This window comes from Terrapene carolina, unplaced genomic scaffold (assembly GCF_002925995.2).
Source record: "Terrapene carolina triunguis isolate 2854851 unplaced genomic scaffold, T_m_triunguis-2.0 Scaffold193, whole genome shotgun sequence".
Taxonomy (NCBI): Eukaryota; Metazoa; Chordata; order Testudines; family Emydidae; genus Terrapene; species Terrapene triunguis.
In genome coordinates this window covers 8,861,860-8,881,723 of record NW_020664544.1, presented here as the reverse complement: position 1 = coordinate 8,881,723, position 19,864 = coordinate 8,861,860, and the positions used below count along the sequence as shown (strand labels likewise).

Sequence of the window (19,864 nt, the reverse complement as noted above, 5' to 3'; positions counted from 1 at the left end):
TGGTGGACTTCATGCTACTATACTTCCACCTTAAGTATACTCTTGAGACTGCAGATCATATGCTGTGCACCCTTGGACCTTAAGAAAAATATGCTGGAGTCAGATTGGTTTTATTTGAATGATGTTAAGTTCTTGTGAATAGGGTTTGCATTTTGAAAAAAAATACATGAATTAAGTAATTCTCTTTTGTCCGAGTGGACAGCACATCATACATGTGCAATCCGTACTTCTGTGATTATTGGTAAAAACACTCCCTTGAAACATTTAGGGGACACTACTTAGCTATGGCCTCAAATGTTGAGTCTGATTAAAAATCAGGGAGATTGGTGGTTGAGAGGAAATATTTTCAATACTGTGACAATTAAATTTTGTGGAGTGCTCTTACAGAAGTCTTATCCATTTCAGTATCTGGAGCATAGTTGCAGGCTTTCCTTGCACAAGAACTTGCTTCTCACACATATCTCACAGTGCCTGAATCTGTTGACCTTCAGGATATGCGGTAGGGTCCGTCTGTCTAATGAGGCTTTCACCTGAGAAGGGTATGGTTGGTGGCCAGAACAGCTTAATCCTGTGATGGGAGCTCATTTATGTTGGCATTGTTCACTGAATGATACATTTTAAAGTTATTGAATACATGATCAAATACTACATGATGGGCACGTTTTGTCAATCTACAGATATATCCTTAAAGTTGTAGTAATCTAAATTGTTAATAAATGACAGCCTTCGGTGCCTCTTAAAATTACCTCTGATAAGTAAATGAAATGCTGTGAAAGCATGAGTTATTCACATAGTTATGGTAAAATATTGCCGTATTCTGTAGCAACTGTGTAATAATTACACAGCAGCTCCACGGAAAACCATGGTAAGTACATGGTAAGTCACATATTCACTGCAGTTAGACACACAGTCTATTGACCCAGTTAAGGAAAGCATCCCTATTCAGGAAGGGTATGCTTCAGTTGTACTTAAAGTTCAGATAAAGTCCCAATGAATGCTGTAATTTATGTGCATACTATGAAGTGTATGGCTGTGTATTTATTCATTCATGTTTGCTGAAGTGGTAGAAAGAAAGTGTTTGTTTGGGAGACATAGGCAATATTAGAAAAAATGGAGAGAATTTAAAGAGCACCATATTGACCTATTACAATATGTCTGCAGTATTCCACTTCTTGAAGTATGATGCTTGTGATAAAATGAATCTGGCATTATTGAACAAAAATCTGAATGACTTTACGACAGAGGCACCGCTTGCATCATTACATTTCAGGCTGTGTATAGACCATATTTTCAAGATTAAAAATAGTGCTTTGCTGCTTTCAGGAGCTTTACTTTGTTACATTCTTGTACATCACATGCTTTAGTATTTTAAAATGAAATTTTGTGATAGTTCATCTAGACCAATAGACAGTTTTTGACAGTGACCTAGATTAGATGCTTTAAAGCAGGGATTCTCAAACTGGGGATCAGGACCCCTCAGGGGGTCGCCAGGTTATTACATGGGGAGTTGCGAGCTGTCAGCCTCCACCCCAAACCCCACTTGCCTCCACCATTTATAATGGTGTTAAATATATAAAAAAGTGTTTAATGGATAAGGGGAGTCCGCACTCAGAGGCTTGCTATGTGAAAGGGGTCACCAGTACAAAAGTTTGAGAACCACTCTTTTAACGGAAGGCAAAATAACCCATCATGCACCTGGACAATTGTGCAGAACTATTCCATGGAAGATATTTTTTTTCTTGACTCCAATCTTGTAGTCTGAAACATGAAGAATAACAACTCTTATAATAGATATTCTAGCAAGTGTAACTATAGATGGTGGTGATATTCATACATGTATATAATTGGTTTTGTGTGTATTTCAATAGCAGCAAGTTTTAAGGGTTGATTATCCAAGGTGTAAATATTTCTGTATTAGGAATCTATTCTGTTTGTTGATTTGTAATTTCACTAGATCTGTAGACTTGTCTATGTATTATCAGATGGAGTAAAAAATTCAGCCTATTTGTCTTCTCTGTGTAATTCAATGCCTTGCATAATTAACTCACATAACTGTGTGGGCCATACTCACAGCTGGTGTAAAGTGACACAGTTCCATTTTTATCACAGGAGTTATGCCTGTTGTTAACTAGCTGAAGATTTGGCCCAACATGTCTGCCCTTGCTTCCACTCAGTCATTCTCCCTTAGGGTTGTCTGTCATCTTTGGCTGCACAATCATTTGCTGCACCTTTCGCTTAAAGAGTTCACGCACTGGGATTCTGGCAGACTGCTACATAGATGTACAAGGAGGAAGGATTCCCTGTAGCATCTCTGCCACCTTTTTCACCAAGTCAGGGTTGTGCAAAATCTGGTCTTTAACTGCTAACGGTGTAAAAGTGTATATTATACATACTAATAGATGGTCTGAACTGAATACAAGGCTGATTCATTCATGGATTTGTGTTGCCAATGATCAAAGAAGGCTCGTGAACAGAGACCTTCACCAACCTTTGTTCACCTGTGTAGGGCCACAGAGTGTGGCTGGGAAGTGCAGATATTCTGATAGGGTAACCTAATGAAGAGAGTTTGGTTTCCCATTGGGAAGAAGATGAAGGCAGGAAGGGTCATGACTAGCCCACTCTTCCGACCCTATGCACACCTTGTCCCCAGCAGGGAGTACATTCTGCATCTGGCAAAAGAATGCAAAATTCCTCCTGCAATTTGAGGTCCCCCAAAGTTGCAGGTGGAAATCTGGCTAAGTTACCCAAGACTTAGGCTGAAACATAAAGAATTTCTCCAAGCCAATGTTGAAGTTGTATTACAGGCCAAGACAACTTCCCTCTCCGTCTCCATAGAAGCTATTGAATCATGCCCTAAGGAACTGTTGTGTGTGGTAATCCACTTCATCAACGCTGACTGCCTGCAGTACACAACAGAACCCAACAACAGATACAATGAATGATCCTCTTCCTTCAATGAAAAGATCATCTGCATTTAGGAAGGATACTCAAGCTGTATGGATCTGATCTCATGCCAGCAAACCATAGCCTGCCATCATTCCTTGAATTTAGCTCATTCACAACAAAGGAAGTATTTGTACATCCTTACCAAAACTCAATGCAAAATTTGTGCCTCTGATCTCTGCCCTTTCTGGTTAGTAAAAGAGAGTCACGAGCAACTGGTGCCTATCCTGTGAAGAAATCTTCCCTTTCCCTTTTTAAGATGTAGCAGTCCAGCCAGTATGAAAGTGAACTCTGACGGGTTGGATCACAGAAACCCCCTTGGGAGCTGCCACCTAATGTACCAAGACTACTTCTATTCCTGTTTTTCCTGCCAGTTCAGGACTTCAGCACCCTGTCTTGCTGAGCCAGACACTTTTGTCTGCTCCAACATAGACCCAGGGTCTGAATTACTTGCCCCAAAGCTGCAAGTTTACCTGAAAACAGCTCACAGAAGTGTGCTTGTCTTTAGCACTTAGATGCCCAACTCCCAATGGGGTCTAAACCCAAATAAATTTGTTTTACCCTGTATAAAGCTTATACAGGGTAAACTCATAAATTGTTCGCCCTCTATAACACTGATAGAGAGATATGCACAGTTGTTTGCTCCCCCAGGTATTAATACATACTCTGAGTTAATTAATAAGTAAAAAGTAATTTTATTAAATACAGAAAGTAGGATTTAAGTGGTTCCAAGTAGTAACAGAAAGAACAAAGTAAGTCACCAAGCAAAATAAAATAAAATGCGCAAATCTATATCTAATCAAACTGAATACAGATAATCTCATCCTGAGAGATGCTTTAGTAATTTTTTTCTCAGACTGGACACCTTCCAGGCCTGGGCACAATTCTTTCCCCTGGTACAACTCTTGTTCCCGCTCAGGTGATAGCTAGGGGATTCTTTATGATGGCTCCTCTCCTACTTTTAGTTCTGTTCCACCCCTTTATATATTTTTTGCATAAGGCGGGAACCCTTTGTTCCTCTGGGTTTCCACCCCCCCTCACTGGAAAAGCACCAGGTTAAAGATGGATTCCAGTTCAGGTGACATGATCACATGTCACTGCAAGACTTCATTACCCACTTGCCAGCACACACCTATACAGGAAGACTAACAGGTAAAACACAGCCATCTGCAGACAATGGTCCTAGTTAATGGGAGTCATTAAGATTCCAAACCACCATTAATGGCCCACACTTTGCATAATTACAATAGGCCCTCAGAGTTATATTTTATATTTCTAGTTTTAGATACAAGAGTGGTACATTTATACAAATAGGATGATCACACTCAGTAGATTATAAGCTTTGTAATGATACCTTACAAGAGACATTTTGCATGAAGCATATTCCAGTTACATTATATTCACTTATTATCATGTTTTTATAAAACCATATAGACTGCACAACGTCACAAACTCATCCTAGAGGCAACAGACCTAATTATCACCTACTCTCAAACCTTCCATACCCACACAAGTTCATAGAGAAGCTAGTCAAGGTCACCTTCAAGCTCAACTAGCCAAAGCATAGATCTCAAAGTTCTTTACAAAGTAGGGTAAGAATCATTATATATGTGGGAAAATGAGGTACAGTGGTAGTTATTTGCCCATAGTCTCACACAGTAGGTCAGTTGCAGAGCTGAAAGTAGAACCTAGGTCTGGCTCAGTTTCCTATCACCCAGACCATGTTACTTGTATATAGCTATATAACCCCAACTGTTAAGATGCCCTTTTACACTTTTCTATTTGATGTGGGTTCCATTAAGCTACAGTTTTGCTAAGCCCTAAATGACATATTAAGAAATAAACAAAGTGAAGAATCCATTATCCTCAAATGTTTTAGTTGAGAATGTAGGGTCTAATAATGTGTTGTACATATTTTCAGTATACCTAGCATACTGATCCCCTCCCAATTCTACATCCAGCTGACTTTCCTCTATCTTTATTTCTATTTCATGTGGCAGAATGCACTATAAAAGTTAAATTTGGTCAACAGCTGTACCTTCCCACTAGAGCTGCTAGAGCACTGAGATAAATCAGGTATTACTGGGTTTATTTTGTTCCCAGTTCTCAGTAATAGTGATGCATAACTGAGCTATAAAATATGCAATCGTGAGACTTACATCAGATTCCTGACATGTGAGAAACTTTAAAGAGGAGGGAGTGGGAGAGATTTTGCAGAACAATTGTTGAAATTTAAAAAAAATGTTTGGAGTGGATTACGTGAGACAAGCCTAATATAGCACAATTAATATATGAAACACTGTTTAAGATAATCTTACTGCTTGTTTTTTAGCAAACAGATTAATTTTAAAGGAAGGGTTCTTTCTTTGATTGGGAGTCTTATAAAGCACTCAGCGTTGAAAGCAATTTAATATAACATCCTCCAACCTGTCTCACATGATTTATGGTCAGTTCTTCCATCAACGTGAGTGTGTCACTCTGATTAACATTGATGGGAGGTTGTGTGCCCAAAGATGGGTGAAGAAACCCAAATTTAATCTTCAGTGTGATCTTTGAAAACAATAGACCCCACAATTTTAGTTGGTATTAATTACTGTAGCTCTGATTTACATCAGCTAAAAGACTATCCCAATAGGTCCTTTTGCTTCCTCCACATCTGCCTTCCACCAAAATGTAGAAGATTTTCCAAATATTTCAGCTACCGTTTTAGGAACTTCAATAAAGGACCTGTTTTTCAAAAGTGCACAGGCCCCAGCAGCTTCCATTTGTGATACTTGGTGCCTAATTGGTAGCTGATTTTTCTTGATAATCTAGGCTTAAAAATGAGTCCAGAGCTTTTTGAAAATTTTGAATACAGAGCATAAAGCACAGTGGATATTGATTTTTCTGATAGCATCAAAATTATGTTAATCTGTTTTCAGTTTAAATTCAGTGTCTTTTAAAAACTTCTTCACTGTCTTTCTGTGGGTATTTGTGAAGGAACACTAGAGGGGAACATCAGCCTAATGGCATCTGGAAGAAGTGGAATTGATGTAATTTTATATGTGGTGGTGGGCATAGTCCTTAATTTTATTTTATAACGAGTGTCTGTGGAATTCATGTAAGAGAATGTCTTAATGATTTGGAATTAATGATGAGGCTTACTGCAATGGAAGAGAAGCCAATTTGTTGGGGAAATGGTTGAGTGGTTTAGTAGACAGTCTTGTCACTTGTGAGACCAGAGCTTCATTCCAGCAAGCAGCAATACATAGAATTTGAGGACTGGGAGTTGAAAGGTTAGTCACTTTTATGTTTAAGCTAGCTAGCTATATAGCTTAGTGGAGCTCAGAGTCAGAACACAGCACAGAAATTTCTTTATCATTACAGAGGGCTGCCTATTCCAGTTAAGATTTAGGTCATCTGTCTTTTCTTTGTGGTCTTTTTTTTTTTTTTGCAGTGTTGTTGTAGCTGTGTTGGTCCTTGGATATGAGAGAGAAAGGGAGGGCGAGGTAATATCTATTATTAGACTACCTTCTGTATTGTCTTGTAGTGCATACAAGCACACAACCAGAAAGGGCACTGATTGCAGTGGAATTGGTATGTATACTGTATGGGATTTGGGGTTGGAAAGTAGGGCAGGGTGCCAGGACCCCTTCAACCCTGCCATAGAGGGGCTTTAGGTGAGGGCAGAGAGGGTAGGGCCAGTGAATCCATTGGCTATTCTCCCATTGAGATGGGCATGTCTATGAGTCATGGGTAGCAAAGCAGTTTAAGTTACCAAGTAGTTCCATGTCCTGTCAGGCAGAATTCCTTCCCTTCTGCCCTATAGAACTCCCTATAGATACTCTGCTTCTTGAACTAAGTGCTGGAATCAGGATTTGTGCCTTTATGCTTTTAAATCATTTACCGAAGTTGCAAACGGGTATTATGTCCTCTTGCCAGTTGTAGAACTCTCCCATAACCCATGCCAAACGTCAGCCTCCAAGATAATCAGATAAATGTTTGGCTTCTCTTCAGAGCATTGATATTGGTAATCTCTAGAAATGTACCTGGTCTGTTTGTGTAAAATTATGTAAAATTTAGGTTAGTGGGTGTGATTCTCCATTGCCCTGTATCATGTGTAGACACTTAAAGCATTTTACACACAATTTACACTAGTGTGAGGTTGATACAGTGTTTTCATAGGAATAATAAACAACCAAAGAACATATTCCAGAGAGCAGGACCGGAAACAGAATTGGATGTTGTTTGATGTAATATCTCAAATATATACAGAATAGTGCAAAGCAGATTTATGTATTAACAATGCAGGGCATATCTACACTTGCCATTTAAAGCACAAAAAGTCCCTTTTTTGTGCAAAAACCACGGGAGCATCTGCACTTGCCAATGACTTTTTGCGGTGAAACTCAGAAGTTTCACCGCAAACAGAAAACCACCTCCATGAGAGGCATACAGTTCTTACCACTGACCCTTTTGTGGTGATGTGCAAGTGGAGACACGTTCTTCCTGTGTAAACAGCTTTTAGTCTCTGGACGATATCTCACAGTACCTAGGGTGCCCACTCTGGCCAGCAGCTCTGCTGCTCTGACGTCAGGTAAGCAGACGTCCACCCCTCCCCCTGTAAAGCCCGGGGAACTTTGAAACTCCCTTTCCTGTTTTATTTGCAAGTGCTCATCTGGCCAAGTGACCATGGCTGCTCCTCGGAGCAAACGATCCCGCGTTTGGACCCTGCGCTCACCCCCCACCTCTTCCCACAAGACCTATAGTCGAAATGGAGAGAGCTGCACTGTGGGATAGCTGCTCTCATCCGCGATGGAAGTGCTGCAAATGTAAACACTATCTGACACCTCTGGGAAGTAAGTGCACAAACCAGCATTTTTCTTTCACCGGTTCACTATCAACGTTGAAACTGACAGTGCAAAAACTTTGCCAGTGTAGACATGGCCACAGGTTCATGCCACCTAATGGGAGAAAATTCTTGGGGCAGCAATCCAGCAAATAACATAATCTGAAATCAAAACTACTGACAATGTAATTTTCAGATTTATTTCTGTTATTTTGTGTGTGTTCACTCTTAGGAAATAGCTATTTTGGCTTTTCCAACATAACCAGAATTTTCCCATTTAAGATAATTCAATTAAATCTTCAGTGTTTTAAAAGTAAAATGTATGATGAGTTTCATTACATGAACCAATATCCTGATTCATCAAGGTTAGATCTTAATTGATTCAGTTTTCAGATTTAACTTAAGTAATATTAGGAGTCATTCTTCAGAAGCAAAAGACTGACCATTAAAGGAATAATAATCACTCTCTGGTATAAGGTTGCACTGTAAGCATTACTTTTCTTTTATCCATTATTATTATGCATCTAGAAATTATACAATGATTGTAGCCTTCGCACTAAGTCATAAAATTCAATAAGAAATCATTATCCTCATGTGGTTTTAAAGCAAATACTGCTGTAATATGTGGGGCAAATTTCAATATAGGAATTCACAAGGCTAAGAGAAATGATTTTTTTTAGATTGTACTATGTGTTAGAAACACTGCTCATTTATATGCTTTTTTTGTAAAGAGAAACTTAATAAATGTGTGTGATTTAGGGAATACTGTGGGGTTATTCATGTCGTTTGAGGGAATCAGGATTGCTTTATTTGATTTCATGTATGGTACCAGAGTCGAAAGTCTTAAAATAGGTGAAAACAGGTAGTTCATTATTAAGCCAGTCAATAATGTAAATGGCTTTAAGGAATTTTTTAGCTGAAGGTGTGTTGAGGCTGAAACAACGATTCTGTATTTACTTAAGAGCACAGCATGGGCTGCAACCTCAACATTCTGCATGTTGCTTGTAGCATTTTACTTAGTGAATGTTTTGGATTTTGGACATGTGTTGAATGTTAGACATTTCTTGGGAGGGTTCTGTTGATGGCTCAATTCTGCCGAAGTGTGAGGTATCTTTGTGCAATGCTATAAAGTGTAAGCCATTTCAAATGAGGTTAGTTTTCGTGAAAGATACTCCTAACATATGTGGCGTATGTAGAATATTCATTGGTTCTGATGAGAATTCTCCTATCTTCCCAAAATAGAATCTCCTTCATCTGTAAAGGTACTCCGGCATCACAAATGAAGGTATGATTTCAGCATGGGTAGGCGTACCCGTGATGGCTTTAATCTAGTTGATGTTGGTAACTCTGGTAGTGAGAACATGGCAGTGCGGGCTACCTTAGCCAGTACAAACCCCACAGAAACTCTTGGTATATATTTTGGTTGCTGCCTGTGTCAGGGTCGGTGTTGCTGTGTCATATTTCTGTTGCAACCTGTGGTAACTAGATTAAAGATAGTACTGCTATGCCTACCCATGCTGCAATCACATTTTCATTTGCGGTGTAGACCAGTGATCTCAAAGTCCCAGCCTGTGGGCCATCTGCAGCCCGAGAACCTCCCCACTGCGGCCCGTGGAAACTTTCAAAAAAGTTATTTCATCCGGCCCTCGTGGCTGCCGGCCAAGGGTGGGGGGGAGGAGGCAGGAGAGATTCACATGCCCCTCTCCCCGGAGGAGAGACCCATGCAGCCACGCTGCTGGCTCTGTCTGCTGCAGGCGCTGCCCCCCCCCCCCCACCGCAGCTCCCATTGGCTGGGGGAGAGGGACAGAGATACTATCACTAGTCGCCGGGCAGAGGCAGCCAGGGCGGCATGAGGCCAAGGGAGCGAGGTGACATTATTGGACCGCTGGGAGGATTTGAGGACTGGCACTGGCCCTAAGATAAATTGAGTTTGAGACCCCTGGTGTAGACATACCCTAAATGAAAATAGTTGGATGGCAAGTATACTAACTCCACCCCCTTCCATCCCCAAATATTTGTCTATTAAAGCCCTTTTCCTGGTTTGTGGTTCTTCTTAGTGTTGTTAAAAGGTTGTATCTTGAGTTAGTGGAGTATTCCTCCTCTGGGATTAGCAGAGCTGGCTGGAAAATAGATGAACCCCTATTTTCTTTTTTTAAAAAGTGCACTTTTTAAAGAACATGCATTCTATGATTTTTTTTTAATTGATATAATTTTTTCACTTACTAAAAATCTGTCCTGATAAACAAAGAAAAAATCAATGTTTTCAATAAAAGTATTAAAAAAGACTTGATTTTTTTTATGAAAAACAATTTCAAAAATGTGAACTTTTCTACAGAAAAAATGTTATTTGAAAAAAGCCATTTTCCAACCGAAACCAAAACCTTTTCATAACAAAAATGTCAACCAGCTCTAACCCATCATTAGTTTGCGGCGACAGTATTGGGTTGGATACAATTTCATTAGCAAATGGTTGTGTTGTAAATAATGAATTCGCCAGAGCTGTATGTAACATACATTAAATTATGAAATGGGACAAATAGATATTTCATCTTGAAAGAAACAAAAAATATAGTTGTCAAGACTGTTTCCCCTAATTGTCCTAGATTGGCCCTGATGAAAGTCAATGTGACTGTTCATTGTAGTAAAGTCAAGCATGTGCATGAGGGTTATAGGACTGGGGCCACAGTCTCTCTTGAAAAAAAAAATATTTTTTTCTAAATACTAGTGTATTTATTTTCATATTCCAAGAGTTTCTCGGGAAATATTAGCTTTGTAATGAGATCACAGTGGATTTAAGTGCCAGTATAGATTGATGTTTGACGGAAGACCTAGAAAGAACTTTCCTCCAGGAAACTTTAAAAAAAAAAGTCAAATATCTGAGCCTACCTTTTCAATTAATTTATCTAATATCCTAAGTGAATTAATTGCAAAGAATGAATTGATAGCATAGTTGATGAAGCAAAGGACCCTGGCATGTTTTCTAGTTTGGTGGGATTCTTTTCATGCTTTTTGTTTTCCTATCTACGTAAAGCCCATGAAGTTAGATTGTTCTTGACTGAGTTTCTTCCCCTGGACAAAACAACCCCACCAAACCAAACTTCATATAACATTGTAATTTTGGCTCCTGAATATTGAGGCTGATTTTCTTACAGTTCACCACCTTATCCCTCCTGTTAACAGAAGCGTCTAAAGCTATGTCCAGGGCCGGCTCTACCATTTTTGCTGCCTGAAGCACGCACACACACGCACACACACACACACACACGCCGAAACAAAAACAAAAAAAGCCGCCCGGACTGTGCCACCCCAAGAATGGACGGCATGCCGCCCCTTAGCACGTGCTTCCTCTGCTGGTGCCTGGAGCCGGCCCTGGCTGAATCATCTTGTTGTTAAAATGAAGTTGTATTTATATGTACCACTTATTGCATTAATCTGAGAGTCTTTTAATACTATATGATGGAAGAGGTCAACCTCTTGGCCTCACTGACAGTGCCAGCAATGTCTACAGGAAGATCTATCAATAACCTTCCCTTAGTATCCGAACCAACACAGCTTCCCCAGTTATTTTCTTATTGGCATTTGTAGGGTGATTTGGGACTTATAATGTGCTAGTGTATAAAAGTGAATGGTGGGCAAGCACCATCAGTAGAGCTCACCACACCTGAAATTCAACATCCCTTGGCAATGCCTACAGAGCAAATGAGCTCTCTGGGCTTCTCTTTGACCCCAGCTTAGAGGGCCTGAAGAATGGTCTGCAGAGATGTCGTCAGAAACCAGTCTCTTATAACTGATCCGACCATGTGTGTACCTGGTTTTGACTTGCCATTCCACTCAATGGCCCTTGCATAGACGACTCGTGCTTCCCCATAGTGGGATGGCGCCAGCTACAGGGGAGGACACATGACCTCCCCATGTGTCTCCTCCCTGCCCCCAGGCTGGGGCCCCTGCACTCTCCCCACTCTACGGTACCTGCAGGGGGGTAAGGACTCTGTCCTCCTGCTGCGGCGGCTTTGCCCCGACATATTGGGCTGTTCCCCCTGGCAGCCAGGCCCCGGGCAGGGAGCAGGACAGAGCCACTCCCGGTCGCTGCTCTGTGCAGCGTAGCCAGCTGCCTGGGAGAGAGCCTGGCTGGAGCGGGGCAGCAGCCTGTTCCCTGCCCAGACTCAGCTTCTGGGGACAGGGGCCAAACATGCCTGGGGGGAGGGAGGGCTTCGGCCTGCTTGGCCGCTGTCCCCGGAAGCCAAGTCTGGGCAGGAGGAGGGTCTCTGCCGCCACCAGGCGCTCTGTCAGGCAGCTGCTGCACTGCACCGGGCAGCGTCCCAGCATGGTCGGAAGAGGTTCCGGCCTCGCCCCTTCAACTCTGGCTCTGGCCCCACCCGTTCCACTCCCCACCCAGGCCGGGTGCTGGGGGGGCCTTTGAGAATTGATTTTGATTGGGCCAGGGTCTATATGCAGCCAGCCTTCACACCTGAGGCCAATGAGAGGATCCCACACGTGCAGCTGTGGCCAAAGACAGATAGTGTCACACGTCACTTAACGACTGCCCTTTGACCAGATTTGATGGTGGTCTGAGGTTTCTGCACTTCACTGATGAGGCTGCTGCAAATTGGCTTGGCAAGGTCTGCATCTGATAACAAGAGGGCCTGCAAAACTGGTTTCTCCAACTCATTTCCCCTTATTCCCCAGCCTCCTCTGCTTCCCCATGTTACCGATAGTACCTTGACTCCTGCTCCCAATCCAAGGTTTGCCAGACTTTGTAAAGTCTGCATGAGCTTTTGTGGACCTTGATAAGTCACTAGGATCCCTGTGTTGACTCTATATCTGCTAACCTGCTAAGGTTGACAGCAAGTCTTGTGGACTTTAAAGATCTGTAGTGAGACAAAGCTGATAGGAACAGAAATCAAGGTACGGAATTGAAGGGGTTCTCAAATTTCATTGCACCGCAACCCCCTTCTGATAAGTTACTACATGATCCTGGGTGGGGTGGAGCCCAAGCCCCACTACCCCAGGTGGGTGGAGAGGGGGCCAGAGCCTAAGCCCCACCGCCCCAGGTGGGGGTGGAGCTTAGGCTTCAGCTTCTGCTAGAAGTCCCAGCAAGTCTAATGCTGGCCCTGGTGACCCCATTTGGCAACCCCCTTTGGAGTCCTGACCCATAGTTTGAGAACCACTGGAATAGGGGAAGTTGACTGAGAATCTTGCTGAGGTGCTCCACAGGGCTTTCTTCTTGTTGGATCCTAGTATATCTTAAATAAAAGTAGTATGTGATCACGTAATTAAAGACACTGTCATAATATATATCCACAAGAAGGCTGATGTAAGTTTTCACAGGCATCCTTATTTCTGGCATTTTCAAATTTCTGAGTGCTTGACTTTGCAACCATCCAGCATACTGAAGCCTTTGCAGAATGTAGCGTCCCCTGCTGAGTAAAGTAGAGTATCTTGCCACATTCATAATCAGCCAGTATTCCATGATCCCCACTGACCTGTGGGTTTCTGGATAAAAAGTGTGGTTTTGAAGTGTCCTAAGACCTGCCTACCTGAGAGACCGCCTCTCTACCTGTGTCATACTACCACAGTTGAAATCAGCAAAGGCACTTAATCTGAAGTCGTACCATTACGAACACACAAAGGCTGCAGGCACGACGTTTTCCATATGGTCCCTGTGGCTGTGAAATTCACTTTAAAACAGCCTGAATCTGGTGACCTTCAGGACACGCTGCTAAGCTCATCTGTTTTCCCCAGACACTTTAAATAGGATGAATTGCTGGAAGGGGAGGGAGAGGGGGATCTGAGCTTTCAAGTTGCTTGGCTTGCTGATGATGAGTTATAGTGGATTGTACTGCTGCACTTTAGTATGTGGTGCTTGTTCTGTATTTTAAAGAAATGGGAAAGTTGGTGAGTGTGTAAGGATAATTACCCATTTTTGTTTTTGTATAAATCCAAAGGGTAAAATCTTTAAAAGCACCTACACTTCTAAGGAGCCTAACCCATTTTCAAGGATGACCTAGGCTCCTAAGTGAATGGGACTTTGACTCCTAAGTGTCTGTCTCTTTTGAAAATGGGACTTGGTTTCCTAAATTGCTTAGGTGCTTTTGAAATGTTTGCCCTAAATAAATAAACACTTTGCCCCCCTTTCCCATACTACTTCTGCTCCCTTCTCCTCCCCTCCTCTTGGCCTGCCTCCCCCAGAGTCCATCCTATGTGACCTTGCTGCCCAATTGCTATTCAGTCCATCTGCCCCATAGGTACCCCCAATCAATAAATGGCTTCTCTAAACCCAGCAGTTCATCCTCTGTTGCAACATCCATCCCATCCAATTGACCTTTTCCTCACACCGGCAACCCAGACCCTCCCCAACTAATTGACTTTCAGGTTTTCCAGATGCCTGAGCCAATTAACCTTCTCTTACTCCCTGGACAATTGATCCACTTCTTGTCCTCTGCCTTCACTCCTACCCCAGCAGTCTTCCTACTTATTAGCAGACTTTTTGCCAAGTTTCCAGGAGTTCCTTTCCTTCTCCTCCCAGATTAATGGCCAGACGGGGAGGAGACTGGGTCACCTTTTCTCCACCACTATGAGGGCTAGAATCTTACTTTTTTTTTTTTTTAATGAAAGCTGAGGTTCCCACATAATTACTTGACTTCAGGATCAGGGGCTTTAAGAAATGCCCCAAATATCATGAGACTCTCAGTAAAATCTAGAGCGGGGTAGGCAACCTTTCGGAAGTGGTGTGCTGAGTCTTCATTTATTCTCTTTAATTTAAGGTTTCGCGTGCCGGTAATACATGTTAACGTTTTTTAGAAGGTCTCTCTCTATAAGTCTATATTATATAACTAAACTAGTGTTGTATGTAAAGTAAACAAGATTTTCAAAATGTTTAAGAAGCTTCATTTAAAATTAAATTAAAATGCTGATCTTACGCCTCCAGCCTGCTCAGCCCGCTTCCAGCCTGGGGTTCTGTTCACCTAGGCCTGCAGTGGGCTCAACAGGGCGACTCGAGGTCAGGGCAGAGGGCTGGGGTGTGTGTGGAGGTGCAGGGCAGAAGGCTGGGTGTTGGGGTGAGGTCAGGGCAGAGGGCTGGGGGTGTGTGGGGGTGCAGGGCAGAAGGCTGGGTGTTGGGGGGAGGTCAGGGCAGAGGGATGGGGGGAGGTGTGGGGGTGCAGGGCAAAAGGCTGGGTGTTGGGGGGAGGTCAGAGCAGAGGGCTGGGGGTGTGTGGGGGTGCAGGGCAGAAGGCTGGGTGTTGGGAGGAGGTCAGGGCAGAGGGCTGCAGGGTATGTGGGGGGTGCAGGGCAGAAGGCTGGGGTGCTCGGCTCGTGGGGGTGCTCCCAGCCCCCTGCCCTGAGCGGCTCATGGCAGGGGTCTGTGAGGGATATGCCCTGTTCCACCTCCTTCCCCCAGGCCCATCCCTACCTCTCTCTGCTTCCTCTACGGAGCTGTGTGCACGCTGCCGCTCTTCCTCCTCCCCCTCGCAAGGGCCATCACGGGCATGGAGAGGGAAGAGGAGGGGCAGAGGGGCCGGAATGCACCAAGCTGTGGGAAGAAGCGGGGGAGGGGGAAGCTTGGTCCTGCCGCAGCCAAGCTTCCCTCCTCCCCCGCTTCTTCCCCCAGCGTGGCGCTTTCCGGCCCCTCTGCCCCTCCTCCTCTCAGTGGGCAGGCAGCGTGCCATTCAAAATCGGCTCACTGTGCCGTGTTTGGCACGCGTGCCGTAGGTTGCCGACCCCTGATCTAGAGGGTGGCAGCACATAGGCTCTCTGAAGCTTTCAGAACCAGCCAGAGTATTGCACTCTCCTCTTTATCCACAACCCAGCGTTGTGGCTCTTGTTTGTCAGGTGGCTAGCAGGGGCACCGCTGTGCTGCCTAACAAGGTAGGGAGAGCCACCAGCTGCAGAGGCTTGGGGAGGCAGGTTTGTTTTTAATTCAAGAGGTTTCTTGGGTGCTATTGCGCCCTCAGTTGCAGCTGTGCAACCCCAAAGATTTCATTGGGTTTGCGGAAGAGTAGCTGCAAGGTAGAATTTGACACTTGTGAGTACAGAAGTCTGAGTAGCTAGTACTGCTTGGCTGTGCTTTCCCAGGGCTCTCACTCAGGCCCTCACTTTTAAAATTTCCATGCTAGAAAATTGGATGTTGGTACCACGCTGGTTTCTGAAATTACTTTATATTTTCTGCTCCTGAATTCCGTCTGTGGATTCAGCAAAGTTAAGCCTTCAATGCTCTGATTTACTCCTTCCAAGATTCTTCTGACCTGGCCAGTAAAACACCAGATAGTCTAAACATGAGTGGTATTTTAATCTACAGAGGGACAACCTGTTTCACATCTGTGTAAAAGCTGTTATTTATTTCTCTTACATAAAGCAGTGTGAGTCATACAGAGCACAGTTACCTGTCACTTCTGGAGATTCAGGACAAAAGCCAGAAACTATTAGTGTGTCTTTCCTGTTCATCAATCGTGTAAGAGTTGGATTAAGTTTCTTTTGTAACTTCTTAAATACTGTTGGTCTCATCTAATTTAGTAAAACATTGTGGTAATAATGGAATGTTCAGTATCAAAGAATCCCAAAGGTTGTCAAGTTCTTACAGTGCAAAAGCAGGGATACTAGTTTTCATTTTTGTTCTTTAAAAAAAAAAGTATACCGGGTTAGCACAATTTTCTTCTCTCATTAACCCCAGTCCTCCCCTTTGAGGGACGGATTGCACGTTGGTGAAGACTCTTAATAACTCTTACTGATGTCAGTGAGAGATCGGGCCCTCAGCAACTCAGGCTTCATATGTTTAGTCTCCCACGCACATCTATAACAAAGCCTTTGGGCTGGCAGCAAACACATGAATACTAGTCTCTCGGTTCTGACCCCATATCCACTAGCTGAAAGGCTCCAAGTCTGAGTCATTTTAATTTTTGAAATTAAAAGGTAAAAAATTCAAAATGGATAAAGGGAAAGGTGTTTTATGCCATTTTTAGTTAATCTATGCACATCATTAGTACAAGATATTTTGAAGACAAATAATTTAGTAACATTTTAAAAAGAATAGATTCTTGTGTGAATAAGAATAGAAACTGCAGCAATGTAAGCTAGGACAACACTAGCAGGATACCAGCCCCCCTAGGTCAGAGCTAATGACTAGCTGAAATAAGAAAAGTCATCCCGGAGCTCAATAAGCATTGCAGAGTAAGAGACATTATGTAACCTTGGATGATGTTACTCCTTTCTTTGAAGCATTTAAAGTTGGCTCTTTTCAGAGATGGGGTAGTAGACTAGATGAATCTTTTGTCTCTTTGGGCATGGGAATTCCTAAGCTCTTATGCTGTTATTCAAACCCCAGCCTTTTTACTTTTGCTTCAGTTAGTGACTTCCTAAGGTAGAAGAAAATATGTTCTTCTACTTCTATATAGATGCAGAAACTTTCTATCTAAGAAACTTATATGGGGAATTGAGACACAGAGAAGCTAACTGATTTGCCCAACGCCACACAAGAAGATTTCAGGCTAGGTCTCTTGGTCATGGGGTTGAACCCTAACCACTCAGTAAACCTGCTGCTTATCAGAACTATCATGTTTCAGGGTAAAATCTCCTTCCATAGTAGAAAAGTAGCTTCAAATTCACTGTGTGGATACTACAGTATACATAGAATCATAGGACTGGAAGCGACCTTGAGAGGTCATCTAGTCCAGTCCCCTGCACTCACGGCAGGACTAAATATTATCTAGACCATTCCTGACAGGTGTTTGTCTAACCTGCTCTTAAAATTCCCAATGATGGAGATTCCACAACCTGCCTAGGCAATTTATTCCAGTACTTAAGCACCCTGATAGTTAGGAAGTTTTTCTTAATGTCCAACCTAAACCTCCCTTACGGCAATTTAAGCCCATTGCTTCTTGTCCTAGCCTCAGAAGTTACGAAGAACAATTTTTCTCCCTCTTTCTTGTAACAACCTTTTACATACTTGAAAACTGTTATCATGTCCCCTCTCAGTCTTCTCTTTTCCAGACTAAACAAACCCATTTTTTTCAATCTTCCTTCATAGGTCATGTTTTCTAGACCTGTAATCATTTTTGTTGCTCTTCTCTGGACTCTCAAATTTGTCCACATCCTTCCTGAAATGTTGCACCCAGAACTGGACACAATACTCCAGCTGAGGCCTAATCAGTGCAGAGTAGAGCGGAAGAATTACTTCTCGTGTCTTGCTCACAACACTCCTGCTAATACATCCAAGAAGGATGTTTGCTTTTTTTGCAACAGTGTTACACAGTTGACTCATAGGTAGCTTGTGGTCCACTATGACCCCCAGATGCCTTTCCTCGGTACTTCTTCCTAGGCAGTTGTTTCCCTTTCTGTATGTGTGCAACTGATTGTTCCTTCCTAAGTGGAGTACTTTGCATTTGTCCTTATTGAATTTCATCCTATTTCTTCAGCCCATTTCTCCAGTTTGTCCAAATCATTTTGAATTTTAATCCTACCCTCCAAAGCACTTGCAACCCCTCCCAGCTCGGTATCGTCTGCAAACTTTGTAAGTGTACTCTCTCTACTGTTATCTAAATCATTGATGAAAATATTGAACAGATCCGGACCCAAAACTGATCCCTGCGGGACCCCACTTGTTATGTCCTTCCACCATGACTGTGAACCACTGATAACTACTGTCTGGGAACAGTTTTGCACCCATCTTTTAGTAGCTCCATCTAGGTTGCATTTCCCTAGCTTGTTTATGAGAAGGTCATGCGAGACAGTATCAAAAGCTTTACTAAAGTCAAAATATAAAAACAAGGAAGGGGGCACCCGGATTTGAAACAGAGACCTCTTGATCTGCAGTCAAATGCTCTACCCAGGCTGAGCTATACCTCCACCATACATGAACACTACAGTATAAGTACCAATGGTGGTGTTGGAGACATTCTTCAGAAGTTCAAATTCTTTTAAAGCTAGATATATAATTTTAATCATAGTACTGTACTAAATGATTAGCTAATCTTGCTTTTAAAAAAAGAAATGGCAGATGGCATTTTTCGTCACTTTATGAACAGCCACCATTCTAAAGCTGCAGAGTATATATATGTGTGTGTGTGTGTGTGTGTGTGTGTGTTTATTTTTATGCTTGTACCATATATAATTTCCCCATTGTTTTGAGATAAATGCTCTTTATGCCTGAAAGATAATGTTTTGGTTATATTTTTTATATATTAAATAGTAGCTGCTTTCCTCAGAATTGGCAGTTGAGCACAAAATTTTTTAGCTATTTTTGAATTATTGAATCATAACACTATCACAATCCAGTTTTGCCTTTTTTCTTTGAGTGAGGGAAACAATAAATTCAGTTATTTTTATCATCACAGTAGAAAGGTTTTGTGAAATCAATACATTTATTTGTTATAGCTGGACCTCAGTTAAGAATGTGGACAAGTATAACAAAGGTAATTTATTTTTTCTTGTTATGTGAAAACTGGGGGTCCGTGGCAGCAAACAAAAGAAAGTATTTTTTCACACAACGCACAGTCAACCTGTGGAACTCCTTGCCAGGGGATGTTGTGAAAGCCCAGACTATCACAGGGTTCAAAAAAGAACTAGATAAGTTCAAGGAGGATAGGTCCATCAATGGCTATTAGCCAGGATGGGCAGGGATGGTGTCCCTAGCCTCTCTTTGCCAGAAGCTGGGAATGGGTGACAGGGGATGGATCACTTAATGATTACCTGTTCTGGTCAGTCTCTCTGGCACACCTGGCATTGGCCACTGTCAGAAGACAGGATACTGGGCAAGATGGACCTTTGGTCTAACCCCATATGGCTGTTCTTATGAGCCCATGGGCAGAGACGGGGGGGCACAAAGGGGTGGTCCCCCCCCAAACTGCAGTGCCAGAACAGCGCAGTCCCGGGGGCAGCTCCCCCCCCCGGCCAGATCAGAGGCAGGAAGCTGGAGCCACACAGCATAGGGTGGTTGCTCCTCAGCTCCCAGCCCCTTTTGACTGCTCATGTAGCCAGTAAGAGCCGCCCTGGTGAGTGGACCCAGCTCTGGGGCTAGCAGAGCCCTCGGGGAGCAGCAACCGCAACCTTCCTGGCACACAGCCCCTAACTACACCTCTCGCTGCACCCTGAGCTACCCCC

General features: G+C 42.9%; 1 protein-coding gene across 1 annotated transcript in view; it reads left to right on the top strand.

Annotated features, from left to right (window-relative positions):
• The window catches only part of TANC2 (tetratricopeptide repeat, ankyrin repeat and coiled-coil containing 2), a 585,366-nt gene that overhangs the window by 388,721 nt on the left and 176,781 nt on the right, over positions 1-19,864 (top strand). The window lies entirely within an intron of this gene.